Source organism: Octopus bimaculoides, chromosome 1 (genome assembly GCF_046866305.1).
Source record: "Octopus bimaculoides isolate indiv1 chromosome 1, ASM4686630v1, whole genome shotgun sequence".
NCBI lineage: Eukaryota > Metazoa > Mollusca > Cephalopoda > Octopoda > Octopodidae > Octopus > Octopus bimaculoides.
In genome coordinates this window covers 47534870-47560765 of record NC_142928.1, presented here as the reverse complement: position 1 = coordinate 47560765, position 25896 = coordinate 47534870, and positions in this window count along the sequence as shown.

The window sequence follows — 25896 nt, the reverse complement described above, 5'->3', positions numbered from 1 at the left end:
AATACAAAATGTTAAGTGAAATTATTTTGTAGCATTAATTGGTTTCTGAAGCGAATAATATGCCACCTGTTGATTTACAAGTGCGTTTTATCTCTATCGTCTGCTCAATTTAAACTCGTCAACTAATACTAGAGTGAGTTATGCTTTCTTGCCTGATTTCTAAAATATATTTTGCTTTCCTTATTGCAATCGTTTGGCAGACATTCTGTTCCTCATAACTACTACAGGCTACTTCATCTATTTAGTAACGTATTTATGTAACTGATCAAAGTTAGCAGTCTTGCAACCTTAGTTATTCCGTCTTTTCTCTGAGAAATAGTACGCAATCTGAACTTCCTTATTTATTACTAATTCTGAACTTGTGAAGATTGTATGGTTCTACTTCAGTTGCAATAACTGAAGTCAATAAATTTGTGATTGACATACCAAACAAACCTTTGACAGATTTAGTTAAGCTAGTCTCATCAACTTGCTTATAAAATTTTTAGCAGAATTACAGGATTAACTTAATGGTTTTTGGACAAACTTTGTACTTAAAATGTTTTTCAATGCTTCAATTCGACTACATATTTTCTACGTATTCCTCAGTCTTCTAGTATTGTTCGACCTTGTTCTAAGTTTATATTAACAATATCTTTCCTGAATAGGCTTAGGAGTGGCTGTGTGGTAAGTAGCTTGCCAACCAACCACATGGCCCCGGGTTCTGTCCCACTAAATGGCACCTAGGGCAAGTAATTTCTACTGTAGCATCGGGCCGACCAAAGACTTGTGAGTGGATTTGGTAGACGGAAACTGAAAGAAGTCCGTCGTATATATGTATATATATATGCGTGTGTGTATATGTTTGTTTGTCTGTGTTTGTCCCCCCACCCGACGTCGCTTGACAACCGATGCTGGCGTATTTACGTCCCAGTAACTTAGCGGTTCGGCAAAAGAAACCGATACAATAAGTACTAGGCTTACAACGAACAAGTCCTCGGGTCCATCTGCTTGACTAAAAGCGGTGCTCCAGCATGGCCACAATCAAATGACTGAAACAAGTCAATGAGTAAAGGAGATGTTATCGTCTCTAGCCCGCCTATCTGCGAAAATGACAATTGTATTTTTGCTTAAATTGGAAAATTGCTTTATTTGACGAGTCTCAATTAGTTCGTTTTATTCAAGATATTCAATATTTGCTTGAGTTCGTTGATAGATTTGAGCACTCCGTGACAGCTTCCATTTAACACCGAGTAAAGTAAATTTCTTCACATTAATCTTTGCTGGAAATCTGATGATATTCCTATTTTTACCTTCGATACCTGTACCACCCTTATATACCTGACAACATTTATATAAAGCAGATGACAAACAATATGTCAGTCGCCACATTTCTGCCGTTAAAAACTATGCCACATTCAGAGCTTACGTGTTACCTAGACTGTTATATCATAGAATATTATATATACCTATGATATTATATCATAGAAACATCTTGTAACTGTATTTGATGGTTTGTACTGGATAAGGTAGTAAATCTTGGAAGTTTTCTAAACCTCATTTTTTATGTAGCAATTCTTTATTAAAATATTTCTTTTTATCTTATGTTCAGCATTAGGTCCCATAGCAACAATATAATTTGCTTTTCCGAGTATAAGTCCAACTAAGCCACCTCAAGAAGAAAAGAGACAACGCATTGCTGATTTTCTCTGTGCAGGAATTAACATCAAACGATATTCAGAGCTAGTTAACGTTTTGTTAACCACAGTTTATAATGTCAAGAATCATCTGAATAGCATCAGAGGCATTCAGAGATCCAGCGTTCTTGAAGGTCCTCATATCTAAAATTTCGATGGTCTCCACTATATTCTTCAGAAAGCTAGCAATTGACATGGACGTTGCTACCAATACTGTAAGAAATGCGATTCGCTGTGATTTAGACATGCAATCCTTTACGCGAATGCCAATATACCACCTGCCATATTTCATCGATATTAGGAGGATAGAAAGGGCAAAAGAGTGTTCTCCTTCCTTAGGAGGTGGAGATCCACTGTGAAAATATATTTTGAGGAGAATATCTTCACTGTTGATGCTGTTGTGAACAGACGAAATAATCGGCATATTGCTGAAACACTGTCATAAGTCAATGGACTCTACAGAACATAGCATCCTACTCAGTGATATTCTGGTGTGCTGTGGGACCTAATGGCAAAATATACGCCTTCAATGTTTCAAATCTGGTGAAAGAATCGGTGTCTATTATAATGCGTTAAGATATCATGTCCTACTTTGGCTTCAGACTCATTACCATAAACCTAATTATATATAAATTCTAGATGGAGCTCCATAAATCTCACAAAGCGAAGTCAAAAAAATTTGAGAGAACAATTTTGCGGATGTTTGGCCCTCGATTTCTTGTCCTCCTCCAGCCCAGATTTGAATCCACTGGACTATTCTATTTGTGGCACTTTAGAGCAGTCTACCAACAGAAGTTCTCATTCTAGCACTGAACACCTCAAGTAGGTTTTGAAAGAAGAAAGGCACAAAATGCCTGAACATGCTATTATAAAGATCTCCGGAACTTTCACTCGCCGTATCCAGCTGATGATAATACATAAAGGTGGTCACAATGAGTAGAATCTCTATAATATGCAGTAATAACTTGTGTATAAATAATTTTGCTTTATGTTGCCTCTACCGTGTACAATAAGAAATTTTCAAATTTCATTTGGCTTTTACAAGTTTTGATTTCCAACCCTATTGATCAATGAATGCAAGTTTTATCTCATTGTATAGTACTCTCGATAGCCAGGTAAAATTCGAAACTTTGGCACTGTTGTCTTGTTGTCTCGCTCCATAAAATGGTATTGCATCAGTTATACTTCAAATCAAAGTCTAACAGCAATTTACGTTAGAAAAATGTTTTACTCTCCAAGTCGGTCACAATATTTTGGAATTAATGAAGCTATTGTTTAAATGCATTAGTTTTTTGTTGTTTTTAGAAATTTGTATTATTTTAAAGTATCGATAATGTTTATGTTCATGATGTTTCCACTTTTTTGAGTAAAGTATTTATTCAAATTTCCGCCTTGATACATATATTTTAAACCTAATCTCGTTATAACTCCCTTAGCAGTCAGAGATAATGCAGCAGAAGTGTTGACTGTAAACTATTTAAATGATTTCTTCTTTCTAAGCGTTTAAAATGGCTAGAATTGGCTATCATTCAAATATACTTCATACCGACGAACACATTTAATATTTCACTTGGGAGTTAGAACATCAACTGAAAAATAAAAAGACTTAAGCATGAAATAAGCTATAATGAAATTGGAAAAGCGATTTTTTGATAGCCGTACTTAAAATTGTTCCGGAAAATTTAGTTTGCACATGAAAGGTACCTTTGATTTTTTTAATGTAAAATGTAAAGCGAAATTGTATATATTTATTATATCATGTGTTGAGAGAATATAAATTTCTCTATTCGTGTACTGTTGATTTTTATATTATAGTTTTTATTATGCTTTTATTTGTATCACTATTTGGGGTTAGGTAAAAAGAAATATCAAAATTGCATCGTGCTTAAATCATTTTAGAAAAATGAGAGAATTTATTAGCAATATTTTTACACTTAGGGAAAAGGTGAAATTATTTCATGTTACATATATTTATTAATGTGTTGTATGCTTTACTCATATAATACACTAAATAATTTACAAAGAAAAAACTTATATTTTCTTGCATTTCTTAACTGCGTATATATGAGTTTCAAAATCGATTTGCCAGAAGCATTGAAAAAATTGCGCCCGAAGAATTTACGTTATTTAGAAAGAAAATATGTCTTCTATTACATGCTGAAGTTCTTATTGCGATATCGCAGATTAACAAACATATTTCGTTCTGTATATGTGTTGATTCTTTGGAGTATATTACTTTGTATAATATGTTGTTGTTTTCGTTGGAAGTATACCTACTCCCGATAGCAACTGGTCATGATTATAAAGTTAATATATCTATATGAATTTAGTTTCCTCTGTATTGTTATAATGCAGTTTGTTTTCAAAGCTGGCACCATCGACTGCAGTGATATGCACAGGTAGATAAAGAATTTCATTGAAAGGTGAAATTAGTTTTGAAAAATAATCGGCTGTGTGGAAAAATATCAACTTTCGAACAGCACGTCGATGGACTGATTCGCACAAACAAACACAACACTTTACTTTGAGCTTACTTTACAGCTTGATTTCGGTCAGAATACACTACAGAAAATAGAGGAGAAATTTCGGACATTGGAAAGTGTATGCAAAGTGGTTCTCTTGACATATAAATTGAAAGGAAGATTTAAATGCACTCTAATCGACGAAGGTGCTTTAGAGACCACATAAACAGAAATTATGTTCTAAGATGGTGATAGGGAGCGAAATGGAATGCATACTTATGCTCTATGAGATAAGATTCAGCACGAGCAATAGCAGTTCACCAATTTTTCATGACCTAAAACATTCATGAGTAAGCGACCAGCAGAGAAAGGCATTCTCACTGCTGTTCTGAGAAAGTTATCTTTCTCTTCGATTTCTGACTGTATTTGTACCGAGAACAGTAAGTGCTACACTGAGAAACTACAAAGGAATTAGGGAAGCAATTTGGATGGAAAGCGAACGAATAAAAATTTAAGAACACGCAATACTCACCATGAATACGTGCGATCAAACACATGTTTAACAACTAATCTGCAAATTTTCTTCGTCCGTTTTTCCCACATCCACCTTTAAGCGCAAAGATGATGCTTTCCACCTGTTCGGTCTAATAAAGGGCAATTTCAGGACAAAATATTTGATAATAGTGACGTGAAATTTGCGATGGAGACATAGATTTCACTGAGGATACGTGTATAATAAGTTCACATAAGATTAGGGAGTTGAGTTCAAGAATGATGTAACTAAAAAAAAACATTTGCAAAATTATTAGACAGAGAATACGCGTAATATTAAATAAAATAGCATATTCATAAGCGATTAAAACAGATACAAATAGGTAGGTAAATACTTACGTACACTGCATTTATGAATGTGTGCGCGTGTGAATATATACATTATAATATATATATATATATATATATATATATATATATATATATATATATATATATATATAGATATAGATATATATATATATATATATATATATATATTATACGTATATATTATAATATGTATATATTATAATATGAATATATTATATATGTATATATTACAATAAGTATATATATTATCATATGCATAATATGTATATATTATATAATATATACAAAAGACATTCTCTTTGAGTGCTTTATTAACAGTCACCGGTAAAGTTTCCACTCGTTTACTTATTTTTCCTATACATTTTCTTTGCTACTTGCAACCTTGACTGTTCAAAAGGTTGCAAGACGCAACGAACATTTTAGGGAAAATAAATAAATAAATGAGTGGAAAATTTACTGGTAAGTGTGTTAAATAATAAGGTTAAAAAAGAGATTGACTCTCCCCAAACAAAACAAAATATGCTTCAGCCCACGAACTCACTTCGGGAATCTTGCAAACGAAATCCCAAAACGAAGTATATATATATATATATATATATATATATATATATATATATATATATATATATATATATATATATATATATATATATATTGTTTTGTTTGGATTGAGTCAATCCCTTTTTAAACCTTATTATTTAACACACTCACTAGTAAAATTTCCACTCATTTATTTATTTATTTTTCCTAAAATGTTCGTTCCGCCTTGCAACGTTTTCAACAGTCAAGTTTGCAAGACGCAAAGAAAATTTTAGGAAAAATAAGTAAATGAGTGGAAACTTTACCGGTGAGTGTGTTAATGAAGCACTGAACGTGTATATATATATATATATATATATATATATATATATATATATATATAAATATATATATATACACTCTATGCAGTGAAAACACATGTATAATATTTTAGATCTGTTCACTTCCGCTCACATATATTTTAATTACTTTGTTTTTTTATTAAACAGTTTGAAACTGCATATACTGGTATAATTTCTCACGTTGAACATTGTTTATTTTCAACATTCTTGACAAAATTTCGTAGTTTAACAGTTATTTCATGCTAAAGATTGTCGTATTTGGGTAATTTTAACCAATCAACGACGTGCATTCAGTTGAAGTAATCAGATAGTAAGCAGATTGTACTGGTATTCAGATACAAGTAATAGCTTCCAAAAGTCATCTATTGAGTTTAACCTCAAAATTTATGAGTTGCTCTGTGCTTATAGACAAATTCTATTTGACTAATAGAGACTCAGTTTGAATGTGGTACTCCTGACATTTCTACCTTGTTACGTCGCTCTTCCATTTATGTTGTAATGTCATTTCTTCAGTTACGTTCTGAGTTCAAATTTCGCCGAGGTTGACTTTGCCTTTCATCCTTTAGGGGTCGATAAATTAAGTATCAGTGGTGTACTTAGGTCCATCTAATCCACTGGTCCGCTACTCCAACATTATGAGCCTTGTGCCTAGAGTAGAAAAAAATGTAATTTTTCAGTTTATATTAATCTAATTTATCACTCTTATGAAAGCAAAATTTATCCGAGTGTAATTTTTCGGAACACATAAACCTTAAACTATATTTGATATTTACAATATTATAAAATTAAGTAAATACGTTAATGTTTATCAGAAAATATAATTTTATACTCCCTCTGTCCTTATCTACCTCGTGTAGTAAGGCATGCAAAAAAAAAATAGATAAACAGTCCGTCTCTCAATATCCATTCATATACCTGAGCCGAATTATAATTTTTGCAAGAAATCTTAAGATTTATCCTCCGAAAATTTGCTGCAATTTTTCGGAACCATTCTGTTTTTTTTTGTTTTCTTTTTGAGTGAATAGAGTTTTCTGTCTCCGTCTTTTTAAAAAGGAAACTAGTAAGAGCCTATACCAGAGAGTTTTATTTTAAACTCCGCTATGATGGCAGGTGAATGTTGGTGAAAACACAGAGTACTACAACAACCTGGTATTACAGATTTATTGATGATGTGAATATATGGCTGGGTTTGTCATGTTTGTTTCTTTGATACACCACGATAAATGGAAATCATCATTAAATTACATAATACATTAAATTACTCTTCATTTACGTCATGCACCTAAAATAGCTTCTGAATTTCATAATCTCACGAAGGTATTCTAAAGTTCAATGTTTTCAATTTCGATGGTGCTCACGTATGCGTAGGTATGGACATTTATTTCTTCGTTTTTAGACTACCACGAAAATGAATTCTCCCTAGCAATATTGTTGTCCAAGGAAAAGCAAAATGCATACAGCTAGGCCGCATAATCGGTAGACGTTACGTGCACAATGCTGAAACGAAGAGCTGTTATCAGAACGTATCCAGTCCTTCACTCCATCATTTCCGCCGAGTTACCGTTAAAGCTTGCGCCTTATTGATTGCCAAAATATTTAAAACAAATTTGTCTTCAAAGATATTAAGAATCAGAGCAGCGGATCAGACCGCGATTAATTTTTTGTCTACTCAGAAATAACTCTTAAAACTTATCGCATAAATAACATAGAGTATAAAGAAATTTAAAAGTCACGCCGCATGCTCTTGTCCCGACACCCTCATAATTCTTCTAGGTTAATAATATATTGGATCTGCTAATAATATTTTTCTTGATGAGGCAGAATTCTACTAATTCTAGTATTTGTTTACAATTATTTAGAGTAATATGCCTTTCACGACATGGGGTATTATTTTATTGAGCTTCAAAAAATGAAAATTGAAGTGAACAATTCACTAGTAATTCAAATATTCACATACAACTTATCCTAATTTTATATATGACTTACAATACTTCAATACTTCAAATAGTTCAAATGTGATTCATTGTCGTCTGTGGCTTTCTGTTTAAATGATATTCAAACATTTTACGCTTCTAATAGGATTTTAATATATAATGAACTTTAGTATTTAATCGTGGATACACAATTATATAGTTTACTCACTCGCACTCCTGTCATACATAATACTGGGAGCTGGATACACTTGAGGATTCAACACCGAACAAGAATTTATACTTTCAACTTTCCATTAAGCTCTGACATCTTACAGAGAATAATCTGTAATGTGAAGAACATGTCTACATACAACGTAATACCTCCCTCAACTTCAGTCACGTGGCACATTAACTCGTCTAAATATTCAGTATTGCGCTAAATGATATTTGGCATTAAACCATTCCTATATAGACATGTTCGTAAATGAAAATTAGGTTTCTCCAAATACCATCCAAACAGTCAATTGCATAGAATCATATAGTACAGATGATTTACACCTAGAAGTAGTACAGTAGCAAACAAACAATACTACATAGATCGGAAAACATCAGCTGCTTTGCTGTGTCTCATCAGCCTCCTTATTCTAGCGACCCAAGAAGGCACCTCAGAATCATATATTTTTAATTGTTACGCAAGCTTTTCACAGAACACGCGCCTTTCTTCTTTCGTAAACCATTAGTTGTCGTCTTGCAAAAATCCAACAAGAAGGGCCTCCACAATCTTAGTTCTCTAGGAATTCAATCCTGTAAAATTCTCTCTCACTGATGGCTTGCACGCCAATATATGTTTATCTGTAGATATTCCAGCAGAAAATAAACCACGATATTTGATGAGTCTCGAGTGGTTTTCCTAAAAACAGGGAAAAATGTTTTAAAATGGCGATAATATTTTTCAGAGTAATGCTTAAAGCCATAAATTGATTGATTACACTCAGATAAATTCATTCCTCGGAGTAAAGCCATCAACTTCTCAAATATATTTTATAATTTATTCATTTTTAGACAATTTAAACAATCTTTAATGACAAATAAATCAAACCATATATAATGCTCTTTTTCATTTTTCTTTTTATTCCATTTTATCTCTCTTTGAATATATATCTTAATATATAATGAATAATACAATAGATTTAATCCACAGAAACATGAATATGCATAGAGAAATTTCATAATGATACTTTACAATTAAACAGTTTAACTTAATGCAGTGTATTTCTACGCTGTTAATTAAATACATAGCTTTTCGGAACATGAACTGAATGTGTAAAAAGTTTTAAATTTATATCAATGTAATTTTTTCTCTGTGCAATAAGTGCTTCTTACTCCAAATATTTAATTTCTCACCTGAAATTCTGTTTTTTATTACTTTATTTACACATTTATAACAGCGAATTTATGTTGTTTCTACTTATTCTTTCAGGGATACTTTTTTAGTATTTGCTTACCTATCCATTATACACAGACAACAAAACATTACGTAATACATAAAACTACGAATGTTTCTTTATTGTAGGACTAGCTGAGGTACTCGGTAAACAAATTACCGTTAATAACATGTCTTCTTATAGATATGAAACACTTTTCGTCAAATTTCGACTTTCTTCAAAAAATTAAATTCTATATAAAATGGGCATGACCAATTTGACGAAAACATGAGCAAAGTCTTTAGTGAACCCGCTGTCGTCATTTTTGTACATGTGCGTAAACTGGTGACATTTTACGCTTTGGGGCAGACTTCATCAATTAATGTCACGACGGTTAGTGCACGAAATCCCTTAATTTGCTTGAGAAATAAAATTGTCTTGCCTAATCAATACCTGAAACGCTGGGGAATTAAAACAACAAATTAAAATAAAATGTTTTAGCAAATCAAAACAAGTCGCGTTGAAATTAAGAATTAGCAAATGCTAAATAGATTACCGTTAATAAGCTGTTTGTTTATACCCTTGAAACATTTTTCAAAAAATTTCGGTATTTTTCGTCAAATTGATATCACGATGGCTTGTGCGAAAAATGCCGAAATTTTACGATATTCGAAAAATCGATGCTGATTAAAAATCGATTTTTTAAAAATTCCAAGTGCGTAAGTGACTGTATGGAGGTAACCCCCCACACTCAAACACACAAACGTGTCAAATTTCATCAAGGTCTCTTGGATACTCTTGAAGGAGTTAAAGTAAAATTTTCACAAATACACAAACTTCCCATTTATTATGATAGAATAAATTTGTTGTTTTAATATTTCATGATTAATATGCTGCGATAAGAATTCTTATTGTGGTTGCTGTTAAATGTGAATTTGAACTTGTATTGTAATTTTGTTTTTTACTGGTTTGGTATATTTTTTCGTTATTTTCTCTATGTTTGTCTTCTGTTGATGAAACTCATTTATTTCTGAGTGAGATGATCTATGGTACACTCACTGCAATCTAAAGATTTGTATTGCTTTTGCGGCGGTTTCTGATAAAATATGAATTTATTTTGGGGAAGGATATGAACTATATAAGATATATTTTTTTTAATGAAAATCATTGGTTTCGGTGTGACGATTGTATCTTTTCCATTTTAATCCAGTCGTAATTTCCGAATAAATAGCTATACTTCACTTTCTGGAATCGAATCATAGTATAACAGCATAACTTTACGCTTCTAATAGGATTTTAATATATAACTTAATGCAGTGTATTTCTACGCTGTTAATTAAATACATAGCTTTTCGGAACATGAATTGAATGTGTAAAAAGTTTTAAATTTATATCAATGTAATTTTTTCTCTGTGCAATAAGTGCTTCTTACTCCAAATATTTAATTTCTCACCTGAAATTCTGTTTTTTATTACTTTATTTACACATTTAGAACAGCGAATTTATGTTGTTTCTACTTATTCTTTCAGGGATACTTTTTTAGTATTTGCTTACCTATCCATTATACACAGACAACAAAACATTACGTAATACATAAAACAACGAATGTTTCTTTATTGTAGGACTAGCTGAGGTACTCGGTAAACAAATTACCGTTAATAACATGTCTTCTTATAGATATGAAACACTTTTCGTCAAATTTCGACTTTCTTCAAAAAATTAAATTCTATATAAAATGGGCATGACCAATTTGACGAAAACATGAGCAAAGTCTTTAGCGAACCCGCTGTCGTCATTTTTGTACATGTGCGTAAACTGTTGTTTTGAGATTTTTTCAAGAGTTATATTTATTAATTTTAATGAAGTTCAAATCTCTAGTCCCCTTTAAATAACTTCTGACTTCAATACACATATTGTATTGCTCTAGCCGCTTCGTGAAGGCCCGATGGAAGTCTTCTAAATTGAAGGTGTACAAGGCACTTGTCACAGCCTCCTTTATCTTTTCAATGTCTTCAAAACATCTGCTGTCGAGGTCCTCTCTCTGCTTGCTGAACAACCAAAAGATAGACTGTGGGATAATTTTGATCCCCATTTCTGTAAAATTGTTGCTAACCAGGATGAGACCGCGGAAATGTGAACAGTCCTGGTGCAGGTGCTATCTTCCCGAGTGGTAAATCTCTGGGCTTTTGCGACTAAATCACTTCCTAAACAACATGAAACACACACAAATTACTTTTGTTGACAGTATCCCGAAGGAATCCAGTGGTTGTAGATGATGTCCTCGTTGCAAAAGTGGGTTACCGTTGGACTTGCTTTAACTGGACTTCTTTGGTTTAGTCGCTCGAGGATGATGCTTCCATTGGGAACCATGTCTCTTAGTCTTTGGATCATAATAATAAATCCAGCTTTTGGCACATCAGAGACTCAAGTACTATGGGATCGGAGGTAATGAGACCAAACATAACCCTGCCATCACCAACGCGTCTTTTCTTCTGTTCGTCACTGATTCCACTGGAATAAAACTGCTTACGTTTTGCACATGTTCAGAACTTCATAACTGATTGTCACTTCTATTGCCACACCAACTCGAAACCGTACGCTTATCTTCTTTATAGATAAAATATGCTCTTCCTGCAGAAAACTGTATATCTTCTGAACCAGCTCTGATGTTCTGAAGTCACTCACATATCTCTTATCGTTTCTCATTCCTATTTCCGAACTTGAACCTCTTCTGCCAGCGAAAAACAGATGTTCTTCTTATGTAAGTTGGTCTCTAAGCAGTTTGGAGCATTTCATAAGTTTCTGTTGCACAAAACTTTATAGTACATGGAACTTCTAAATTGTCTTTATGTACGGACAGCATTCAGCAAAGTAGTCAGCTGTGAGAAGCAGTGTTTAATATGATGTGTTGAAAGTGTTACTACAACTGTCATGGAATAAAAAGTTGTCAGGCCAGTTTATTAGATGCATAGTGACGATATACTAAAATTACAATAATCTAGTTCTCCTAACAGAAAGTTTTACTGCTTTTGGAACATATCGCTGCTTAAACTTGTTGGTTGACCCTATATATATATATATATATATATATATATATATATATATATATATATATATATATATATATATATATATATATATATATATATATATATATATATATATATATATATATATATGTATATATATATATATATATATATATATATATATATATATATATATATATATATATATATATATATATATATATATATATAGAGAGAGAGAGAGAGAGAGAGAGAGAGAGAGAGAGAGAGAGAGAGAGAGAGAGAGAGAGAGAGCTCTAGGATTGTGTAATATGTTGAGGAGGGTGCATTTATAAATTACATTAGATCTTCTACAATGGGTTTGTAGATGGCAGATGGACCAACAAACGGCAGTTGCAAGTGGGCGTATTTGGGAGATTATTTTAAGGAATGGAGGAGGTAATACTGTCAGAAGAGAGGTTAGAGATTGGTAGCAGAAAGGTCTACGTTATTAGTATTACAAATACTATTATTACTATTATTGTTATTATTGCTATCATTCTAGTTAATTATTCTATATGAAAGGATGGTGGAAGATGTGTTAGTATTCTGGGTAGTGTTAGTAGGATGAGTTGGGTTATGGCTGTGGTCTAACGCATGGGGTTTGTACATATTGTGCGCAGGTGTAGTTAGAGGTTTGATGGTAGAGAGAAAGCTTTTGTATAGTAGAGGCTGCTACGATAGACTTGAACTTGGGTGGGGTGGAATAGGATAGCTTCAGACTGCTTCTGTTAAAGAAAGTAATATTTATGTTGACGAGGGAAGTTGGAGTACAGTATATTAAAGAAGATTTTAGCTATGTTCTTAACATGTTGTGATAAGTGGGCTGTGTAGCATAGAATAGAGAGTTCACCATATTTTTGGGGGTACTTAGGGGTAGTGCTATCTATATTTGTAGAAAATGGAGTAGGGTAGCATGGCTCGTTGTTGTTAGCTGTTTTAGCTTTTGACCTAGTGTAATATGTCTTCATACGTGTTCTTAGGTGTTCTAGCAAAGTGTATCTGTGGTCTGTTGTGATTCTGATGGTTGTTTCAATATTTTCACTTTTTGCTTTTTTTTCTCTCTCTCCCTTTTTATCTCTTTTTCTTTTCTCTCTTTCTTCCTGTTTTAAATTTGGCCTATCTCCTCTTTCTTATCATACACATATTTTGAAATGATTAAACTTGAATTGCTATTGGAACTTACATACCATGTACAGGAAAATTTGTTACCACTTCTCTACACCATTTTCCTCGGATAATGGAACTGCAACGACAATATCTTCATATATTTTATTTCTACTTTCATTCTCTTATTTCCCTCTATAGTCCCTATCTTTTCCACAATAATTCAAACTCAAATATTTTCTCACACCGTCTCTGATGAAAGGATGTCCATAATATCCCAGAAACAGCTGTAAGACCATTTCATTATAAATGTCCTGTACATTCCTCACAGACTTGGCGCCGTTATCTCATTCTGTCTAATATATGCATGCTAATACAAGACCCACTTTAGACTCCACACTCGTATTATTACCGAACAAAAGTGTGACTACGGTCTGTCCATAGCACTTACTTAGCCTTACCCGACACAACTGGGTCATCAAGATACCAATGCTTCTCATATATACATATATATATATGGAAACGATTAAAGTATTCCCACGATCGCACGAAAAAAAATTAGGAGAATGTGTTCGGGATTTGAAAGTGCACTAGGATCTGAAAAGCGTCAAGTCGTTTTTAAATATATTCATTTGCATACGAAATAAGTTGCGGCAATGTTTTGCTTAACAATGGTACAAGTATAAATTAAAGATAGACGTTTTAGAGAGTTTAAAAATTACAAGGTAAAAATTAGACAAACATATTTAAAACATCAAGTGCTTAAATGTTCACAAAAATTTCATTGAGTCTCACATCGATAGATAGTAATGTCAATGTAAATGTTCGAAAATCAAAACAAATGTATATTATTGAAAGTTCAGTCATATTCAGACGAAAGAGAAAAATGTGGAACAAAAAAAAAAATTTTCTACAATTTCTGTCGTGGTGCATGTAGTTCTGTTTTTCAATTTCAGTTTCAGTAAATTGGTCTCTTCATCTTTCACCGCTTCCTGGAATTCTTTGTATTGAATCTTTTAGCATATATACGTTTTTGCAGAAAAAGATCTAATTTTATATTGGTTATAATTTTCATGAGGTCTTATTCTTTTCTCGCAGCGTAACATCACTTTATTTTGATCATAAATATTTTCCATCTTGGACAACAATATTTTTGTTTAGGTAAATTTCGGCGTTGTTCTTAATTAACTTCCTAGTAGGGACTCGGTAATTTGTTTTTTTTTCCTGGTCGTCCTCTGCCGTTCCGGATGGTTGGTCCACTTAAGTAGTGATTATCTGTTTCTTTTTGTGTGAGAATCCGATTCTGACCAGAGGGAAAATTTCATTGGGTTTGTCCGAGGTGACGTCAGCAACTGCTGTTTGTATAGGTGTGCGGTATTATTGTATAGTAATTTAGAGTTGGGGTTCCGAATACCTGGGTGAGCCTGTTACTTAAAGTTTTCGAATTACATCTGTTGTTTCTGGTTGTTTTTCGTGGAATTTGTTTTTCTTTTTTTCTTTCTAGTGTCTTATATCTAATGACGGTTTGTATTTTTCAATGAGCATACTTCCTTTATTCAATCGGAATTGGGTTGAACCTTTTCCAGTGCACTGACAGGGGATGAAAAATTGGTATTTCGGATCTACTTCTGCGAAGCATTGATCTAAGTCTCTGCTTATGGGATTTTTCCTGGTCGTGGGGGCCCTGATCGGTTGCCCGTGTAACGTCAGTCCATCCTTCAAGGTCAAGCTAGTTTGACCTATGTAGTCCCCACCAGACCCATTGCATTTGAGGGCATAAATTAAGCTCTTCGATGGACAGGTGAGGTGATTTTATTAATGGTGAATATTTGACCTGTCTTGAATTTATATGTTCAACTTTCCATAAGTTTGATGCAGGTCCCGCACTTCGGATGTTTACATTTCATGACTGGTGGGGTCGTATTTTGGTGGGTAATTTGGCGCTGGTTAGTAAACGTGCTAGGGATTTGGGTTGTCCTTTACTTTTAATAATTGTATGTGCTTCAAACACTCTTCTTTCACTCTCAGGACATTCACAAGGAGTAGTATATTCTGACGGCATATATTGTATATTTCCATGTTCCTTAGATTGTGTGTTAATACGTGAGACAATGTTTTAAGTGTGTCATGGTGTTTTCTTGTTTTTCATAATTCTTCGCTATCTATCGTTTTTGCACGTTCTATTCAGTTCTTTGATAAAGCTAACCAGGTATTTTCTTTCTAGTAATATATAATAAGATTCTTGGAGTCGTTTATCTCTGGTTTCGAGATTTAAAGCGATCGTGAAATTTTTCTAGCTAAGTTAAAGTTTGTGTTGATTTTAGTATGCATAGTGGGCCAGGAAGAGAATAGAAGACATTTTTTGAGTCAGTTGGTTAAATTGCATGTCATTTTCAATGAGAATATCTCTTTTTAAGTTTAAAATGTTCAGAAAGTGTAGCTGTTTGTGACTATATTCCATTGTAAATTGAATTATGTGGTTACTGTTATTAATCAAGTTTTTAAATCCTTACGAATGAGACAAACACCTAGATAGCGTTTCCAGTTGGCCAGTAAGTAGTTTGGGTAGTTGTCTCCTAATTTCAATCTAGCGTGTTCGTATATTTGGACTTCCAAGTATGCCACAACAAGGTTAGCTACACTCGTTCCCATTTCACTATCAGATTGTCTGTAGGTGTTCTTATTGATGGTGAAGAATTTATTCTCTGGGATAAATTTTAATCCCTCAATGAGGAATCCACTTCCGATTCGGTCGAGAATGTCATTTGGGAATGTTTCCAATCAGAATTGTATCGCTTCTATTCTGTATTAGTGAGGAATAGAGGTGTGGAAGTTTATTACCTTGAATGAAACAAGAAGGGAGTCCTCTATATATATATGTATGTATGGTTGTATGCGTGTGTGTGTGGAGAGAGAGAGAGAGAAAGAGAGAGAGAGAGAGAGAGAGGGTGAGAGATAGAGAGACAGCACGATAGAGGGAGAAAGAGAGACTGCACGAGAGAGAGAGCACGAGAGAGAGAGAGAGCACGAGAGAGAGTGAGAGAGCACGAGAGAGAGAGCACGAGAGAGAGAGCACGAGAGAGAGAGCACGAGAGAGAGAGCACGAGATAGAGAGCACGAGAGAGAGAGCACGAGAGAGAGTGAGAGAGCACGAGAGAGAGAGCACGAGAGAGAGAGCACGAGAGAGAGAGCACGAGAGAGAGAGATAGAGAGAGAGAGATAGATAGAGAGAGAGAGAGAGAGAGAGAGAGAGAGATAGAGAGAGTGAGGAAGACAGCGCCTCTAGCGACGAAGCCACTATTGCGGATAATATTGCATGGATTTTGTTTCAATAATTGTTGGAATGTCGATTATAAAAATGCTTTATATTTATCGTTTCGCTTTTGATATCTTTTAAAATATTTTGGCGTTTTGAGTAACTTATAGAGTACATTTTGTGTATGATGATGATACAAGTAATTCTTTCATTCTTTTTATGCGTTTCAGCCCAAAGATTGTGGCCCTGTTGAGGCCCCGTCAATAGAGTACATAAGATGTGTAATAGATTTGCTTAGAGCAAATCTATGCAGCATGGTCATGTTCGCAGTTTGGTTCCAGAATGCTATGTTGCGATGTCCGTTTTATAATTGCCGTTATTAGGTACTGACTACTTGAATGACTGAATACATAAGTTTGAACGAATTGATATTTCTTTCTGTAGGGCAGTTGTCAGTATATCTTTAGCTACGCTGGCAACACTTCATTTGGAAGTCGTTACTTATGTCTGCCCAGCGACTATTACAGTTAAAAGCTTTCAGAGTAGATTGAAACAAATCATTTGGTAATTGTTCCACAAATCATTTACTCTGAAATTTTGGTTACATTTTTTCCACATGATTTGGTTATATTGTATCCCTTGTCATCCCGGTTTCTTCCTTTTAACAGGTATGAGAACTCTGCTTGTGCTGGACATCCTAAATATCAATACAGATATAAACAGTCTGATGGATATTACACTTTATAAAGTCTAGTTAATTTGTTGAAGAATTGCACTATTTTTAGATATAATTGGACGGTTTACTTCAAATAGAATTTTCCTTCCAAAAATGCGTCGTCAACCGTAATTTGCCTTAGTAGAAATATTTTGGTGAATTTCCTTCATTGCCATCTTGAAGCCCTTAGGTTTTAATTCATTGACGCTGTCGACTCTTCTCTTCTTTCCCTTGCTGTTGTACCTTAATTGCTCAATGCATCAGGATTTATGCTACTAAAGATCCTACAGAGTTTATTGGTATCAACATCTAACCATTTTTATTATTTAGACAGAGTCAGTTTCGTCTCCGCTCTTTTCTCGTTTTATTCCAAGCTTCTTTCCTAATTAATATCCAGTTGTGCCATCTGTTTGGGGACATTTTGTGGTACTCGGTGTTCCATATTGACTTCTCAATACTCCCCTTCCAAATTAGTGCATATTAAACGCCTCCAAATGTTTGTCCACATTATAAATTCACAAATCCCTTCTAAAATTGCCGTCACACTTCATTCATTTCACATAGCAAATCTTCACTAGTTTTGCTCTCTCTGAGGACAAATTCAATATGTATATCCATAGCGATCTAACGTACACGTTTTACCATCATGATTATTTGTTGACACTATCTTCTATATCTGTATTTTCTGTCTTCAAATTCTTCTGACTGATGTATAGTCCTCCACGGTTTCTACTGCGAAGATATCGACTTCCATATATCAAATTCTATTACTTTTCATCGTCTTACGAAACTAACCAATACGTTTATGCTCGCTGATGTCAAACATACTTATCTTTTGCAAAGCACGATGGTTTCTTTTTCTTGTATGTCAATTTACCAATGCCAGAGTCCTTATTTCTAAGTCAACTGACATTTTGGTGTCTTCCTTGCTTCGCTTATGTCTAACACTAGTTTCGTAACGAGTTTTAGCCTTTTACTATTGCAGATATTTGTTGTATTTATTGATATTTTTTTAATCTTGGGAAACATCGATATTCCGATATCAGAAGTAGCACCATTTATGTTCTAAATCAAGACTCTTACATACCGATACACGTATTTCGTCCAATAGCTCAAGTTTCTCTGTACTAGTAGATTTATTTCAGATGTAGCAAGAAATGTTTTACCATGTACGTTAAAAGCTTTCCATACTGGAATTCAAACATTTATAACTCCACTCAAAAATTATTAACAAATATATGCAGCATACCACGCGGAAAATCACGATAAGCTTGTTCTTCTTTCTGTAATCGCATTGAATACATGTCTAATGAAGATCCATTACCAATGTTAAGCTTTTCCCGTGAATGCACTGAGTAGATTGCTTATACTCACCAACTAATGAAATTATTCTCATCGAGATGCCATCTTAGTGTTTCTAATCCGCAGGTTTTGCTGATTACCCGTTTAGCTTGCGTAGGATTAATTGATAATTAAGTTATTGCTTTTGTTCTGTTCTATTTTTCGCAACCTTCCACTTAAGGCTACAATAATGTAAGAGCTGAGTTTCTGACGACAAACACGTTTGGAGTAATCATGGATGTATGATTAGTCTTCTTTGAAACTTGTTTTCATTCTACTCTGTGCGTTTCGTGACGTTTCTCGCTTCAGTAAAATTTGTGGATTCATCTTGCTGCCTTGTTTTGAGATTGAACTCAGAACATCTAGGTGACTGACCATGCATTTATCCACTGTGCTATGACCGTAGCTTATAAACATAATGTCTACGTATCCTTTTTTATTATCATTATTCTAGAAATCTGCCTTTTTCTTAAGTACTGGTTCCCATATTGTATTCATTTCTGCACATGTCCTATTTAGGCCTTATGCGTCGCTTCATTGAGCTTCCTAAATTTCCAGTGATGCTGTCTATTATTTTGAACTCGTGTCACAGGGGTTGGTGTACCACGTTTTCTCTACATACGTGATCGAATCTACCCGAGTATTCAAAATACCCTCATGTCACAGCCATCCAATGTTCATTTACTCTTACTTTAAAGAGGCGGAATGTCTCTCCTTTGTATACTTTATAGCAGATGCATAGAATGGAGTACACACAATCTTTGTCATATTCTTTTCCATGGGGTGCTTCACTCGGATGAGATATCTGTGAAGTGTTCAATTATTCTTGAATACTCTCCTGAATACTATCCTGAGTAATTTCCTGATATTGAAATGTCAAGTATAGCCGATCACGTATGGAGACAAAATGGATATTATCAACACTTGAGAGATGATGCCAATTAATAGTTAGAGAGCACCATCGGAAAATTAGAAGATTTAAGGAAGCAGCGCATATGCTAAAAGATAAGAACCTTGTAAGGAGGCCGAATGCAGGGATGAATGCAATATGGGACGCAGTAAAGAAGTTAGGGCTAATTTCCACTATAATAATATAATAATAATAGATTACATAGGTATTGGGCTTATAATGCTTAGAAATTCACTAAGTCATTGCTTACGGGTATAGTGTAATGGATAAGACGTTGGTTGATATCAGGTGGTCATCTACAAGTCTTTGAGCTCAATCGTCAAGCAATACACTATGCCGAATTCACAAAAATCAACTTAATCAAAAAATGTCTAAAATGCATTGAACGGAATAAGAACAGCGTACCCTCGTCAATCAAATAATGTGTTAGATCCGAAATTACAATATAAAAACCGAGTTCGACACAAGAAACCTAAAGAAGGCTGGAGCTGTACAACAAACGAAAAGTTGTGAAAGAAACAATCAAGATGAGGACACCAGTCTGACCAATGTAAATTATGTACACAAATATTATAATATTCTTTATAGAATATCCAGTCGATGATCCGAATTAATGGTGAAAATATTAGTTTATATATATATATACATATAAAGGAAACATTCAAACACTGAGATTTGAAATCAGATGTTACTACTATTCATATCATCTGTGGATAAATTTTAAAATTGATGATATCACCAGCAATGACATATGTGGATCACAGGTGTAATAGCATTAAATAGCTATGAATTATAAATTTGCACAAAGCGAAATAATGTTTCATTTATAAATGTTTATGCACCATGTGCTCTGTTTTTGGCGCAAAACAAAACCAGTTGCACAGTCAGAGTTTAACGTGACAGTAATGGATTATTAACCGGTAGGCCATAATGACGAGGCTCAGGGTTTAAATACCCAAAAGCCGAAACCTGGTTTGTGGATAACCCTAATTGCATAATATTTTTATTTGTGCTGTTAAATGTTTTAATTTTTTTCTGTTTTCCTCGCATACTGTTTTTCTCTGTTATGTTGGTGCGCTACGGTGGATTAATTTAAGACTTTAGCTTTTATTTCTAGCAGGTAGGTGGTTGTTAAGCATCATTACGCTTTGTGCAAATTTATGATTCATAGCTATTTAATGCTATTACACCTGTGGTCCACCTATATCACTGCTAGTGATATCATTAATTTTAAAATTTATCCATAGATGATATGAACAGTAGTAACATCTGATTTCAAATCGCAGTGCTCAAATGTTTCATTTATATATATATATATATATATATATATATATATATATATATATATATATATATATATATATATATATATATATATATATATACATATATATATATATATATATATATATATATATATATATATATATGAATCTCCTTTAATGTACATTAGAATTCTTTTTTCTTTCTTTTACTTGCCTATGCTTACGCGCAATACAACATAAATCTAAAGCCTTAAATATATAAAGTCACTTGATTTTAGAAACATATTAAATAGTCATGGCGCTTAATGACATAAATAAGCGTTTTACAGTTGTGATCCCATAAAATGTATGCGGATTACACATTGTTGCTATCTTTGAAGTTAAGATTGTTAAATCTGGTTACAAAGGATAATACTACAATGATAAACTTGCTGTCAAATGTAAAAAAAAAAAAATAAGACAATGTAAAGTTCACAACTTCAAAATTTGAAAATTGTAAATAAATCTTACGCATATTAACACTGCGTTTCAAGAGAGCTTGACTTAAAACAGCTTAGTAATATTGTTTTATTTTCTTAAATTAATTCATATTGCATGCTAGAATACATAGGTAAAAATGATGTATTGCATGCTCAAATACGTACTTCAGTTAATTGTTCAACGTTTGTGTATAAAGATATATATAGATGCATTAACGTGAGTGCAATTAATGAATAATTTTAAAATGTAAATATAAACATGCCGCACTAATTTTTAAAAATTATTTAGAATTCAAGCTTTCCTGCATTAATGCATCAATTTTCATGAAGTATTCATTTGAGGTTCGTAAGATGTAATGAAAACGAATTAAACAATAGTTGTTATATCAAGTATTTGAATCATGTTATTAAAATAATTATGCAGCTCAGTACTATGAGAAAAAAATTTGCTACATACATACGCATACACACACATACGTGTATGCATGTAGATGCGTAGACAATAAAATGTCAGGAAGTATGAGAGATGAATATTTTTTACCACTAAAATCCGTTTTATTATGGCTGAATATATCTATACATGTATCTTTCAAAGAGAGTGTACCTATACAGTAATGTATGTATGTGTGTGTGCTTATGTGCGTGTTCGTGTGTATTTGTGTATTAATGTTTGTCTGGGTGCTATGTATGTGGCTGTGGTTGGTCTATTTAAAAAGCTTTTTCCATACCTTTTAGTATCTTAATGATTATACGTATCAGTACGTCGCTAGGCGTGTTGATTTCAAAATAGTTTATTGAGACAGAATGCCTTTAAAGCCCATTCCACACTTTAATCCTATTTGACAGTAGCTGTTGTCCAAAATTTCACTTTGGTTTATTCTTTATATCTCCAACTATCTGTTCCCCACTGAATTGATATATATTATACTTTTTTATACTTTTTATCTTATTTATTTTTATATGCATTAAGCCCTCAATTTTCGTTTGTTTAATCGAATAATTTACTTCATCTTCAATGACTTTCCTGTTTTTGTTTACATTAAGTACGCTCAGCTTCCTAAACAGATCCAGCATCTTAAATGATAAGATGCGAATAACTTTATTATGTATATTTACTTATAAATGACCATGCCAATCTAATTTTATCAATTATCGGTCGCCCATAGAATGTGTACATAAAGGTCAATTTTGCATGTATACGCATTTGAAGCATAAATCCAATATCCAGACCAGCACCTATCTCTCCATCTTTTCTTTAACTTAAAAATCCCCTCTTCCCAGAATTGAGGTGCTTTCAGGGAAAATAAGTCGAAAGGTAAGCTACTATAAATCGGCACGAACTTTCCGGACAACCCAATACATACATATATATATATATATATATATATATATATATATATATATATATATATATATACCATGTTTGAAGATCTTTTACTTGTTTGGTTTATTTGACTGCAGCCATCCGCGTGAGAGCTACATCTGGCTCTGTATTCCGCATAGATTAGATGGGGAATGTAGTTCACTTTTACCATTATGCATTCTGCCGCTTATGAATTGCATTATACGTAATAAAAGTGAGAAGCACGAAACAGTATATTGGAGAATGTTCCAGAAGAATTTTTCCTTGTTTATATCTTTCGTTAATATGAGGAATATGCCAAGGTTCTTAGTGAAAGACAGGAGCGGAGAAACATCAACGAAATAGAAGATATATCAAGTGAGATTGGATACTATTTCCAACGTATCTCTTGATTCTATAAATATTTCCTCTTTGGGTCGAGATACACATTCGTTATATCAGGTGATATAAAAATATCTGGCATTATGCTCGCATATATGACTGATCATGTTTTACTGTATATACAGGTTTTGTACGGTAAAGCATCAATTGAGAGATGTTCGTGTACGTTTGAATTTAATAATATAACAGATTACGTGTGTAGGAATATGAGAATATGAAATTCTTTTATGTGTAAATTTGATAATATCTCGAATGCTCAGCAGTAGCTATTGTTATTTTTGGTTCTTTGTGTGTTGTAAAATGTATGTGAAGAGAAATATTTAACTATACAAGCTTGTATCAGAAATCAACATCATTGTACATCTGTGAATGAATCCTTGTTCAAATGGAAATATATCCGGTGCGCTGACGAATATCACAAAGCAGGAGTATAGGCGGGGTTTACGGAGAAAATATAATAGAAGCAGATACAAAGGAGAAATTCAGAACATAAGTAGAAAAATTGTTGAAGTTACACAAAGATGAATGAGGAAGACTCGATCGATTATTTTGCTTTCAAGATGAATAGTAACAATAACACGGGAAAATGAAAAGAAAAACTGATTTCACGCTACCTGCATATGCTCCTGTCAAAGTATCCACAACATAGCATAAAGCAATATAGTGTAAAATAAACTCTACTCGTATATGTTACTGTGCAGACCAGCAGTTTCATTTTGTGCAGCATATGTACAGACACACACGCACACGCACACACACACACACACACACACGCACACACACACACATACACACACACACACACACATACACACACACACACACACACACACACACACACACAGAGGGAGACTCAGACACTCACATACATGTTAACAACTTAAATCGATGGTTAGGTTTAACAATACAACGTCGTCCTTAGGTGAAATTGGAGGCGTTTTTCCTACTGCAAATATTCGAACCACCTCTCAGGTTTGAAGCTTCCTAAATTTCACACTTCAACTTCAGTCTGGAAAGTTTGTGTAATATCTCATGGTCCCTGGCTACCCGTAAAAAAATCTAAATAATAATGTCTTTATAGAAATCGACATACATATGCATTTTCTTCTTTGCCCATGTGTGTGTGTGTGTGTGTGTGTGCGAGTAACTTTTGGCACCTTGTGTGATATAAAATGTCTGGATAAATGCTTAAACTACACACGCTTGTCTCAAAAATCTTCATCACTGTACATTAATTTAATTGGAAATATATTTTTTTATTGCGCTATCAAATATCACAATGCAAGGATAAAGATATGGTGTACAGAGGAAATAACATGAATGCGGATACAATGAAGCAATTCAGTGCTTTTAAACTGAAGATCGCAGTACAATGAAAGCAAAGTCTTCATACAAATTTCAGTTGCAGTGCACTGTACAACTTGCATTATCAGCGCACACGCACGCTTTGTATAAATGCGTGTTTGTGTGTATCTGAGTGTATATATATACTTGGTTTGAACTGTTGAACTCGAAGTATTTAAAGCTACATAACATAAACAATGATATAATCATAAATACATGCAAACAGTCTAATGCTCTTAGCGTAAGCTTTTTTGGGGGCAACCAGATCGAACTGTCTCAAGTATAAGTACACGAGATAGCAAGGATGTCTGCTGGTATAATTGACTTGACGAAAGAAGGCCACGGACTACTAGTCTTTTTTGCCTGTCCTTCTAATTGTTGTTTCTTCTGTTTGCCTTTGTATCGTCTTTCTGTTCGAATGTTTTATTGTCCTCTAGTGCGTTTTTGTTCCATTTTTTTAATATTTATATATACATATAGCAGCATACGTACACTCTTGTGCTCACCTTATAGTAGGTGTATATCTGAATTTTGTACGACTCTTACTCTATCAGTTAGTCTTCCTCAGACTTTCTTCCCCTTTACAGTTTCTCGCGCCCCTTCTCTTTCTCATATTTCTTGGCCCTCGCTTTCTTTAACTCTCACTTTCCCCCCTCGTTTATCTTCCCTGTACCTTTCCCTTTTCCTGATGTTTTTTTAATCCTTCACTACCGCTGCTTTCTACCCCTCTCTCCTCCTTCCACGTGACCGGTGACCGGCTAACTATGATCTTTCTTTCTTGGCCTGACTCCCGACCGCCAACACCTCTTATGTCCATCTCCTATGTTCCTGCCTTTAGGCTTTCACTTCATACTCGCCAGCTCAATTTGATTCGTTCTCAGTCGAAAGACACTTGTTATATTCTTGTTGTTTGTATTTGAAATGGTCTACCATGTTCTCCGTGTTTTGTCTTTGTTGCCGCACACCTTCTCTAGCTTTCTTTAAAAAAAATCTAATGTTCATAGCTTAGACTTTGGGGGGGCGGGGGGCAACAAGATCGAACTCCCTCAAGTGTAACTGCCCGACACAGTAAGGACTTCTGGTATACATCACTGAGGAAAGAAGGCCACGAATGACCCGTGGTTTTTTTTTTTTTTTGCCTGTCCTTCTAAATGTTTCTCCTGTCCGCATTTGTATTGTCTCTCTGTCCGAATGCTTTATTGTCCACCTTTGCGTTTTTGTTCCTTTTATTTACTTATGTATGCATATATATATATATATTTATATTAATGGATATAGTGGGCGCGATGTGTATTTTTAATTTCGTGCATACGCATTGATTGTTTTACATTTTGTCGACAAAAAAGAATAGTAGAGTCAGTTGGGAACCATCTGTGAGAAAAACCGCACCATGCCGCCATACACACTGCCCGAAGTTTAGAAACGGCATGCTGTACTGCTTGGCATT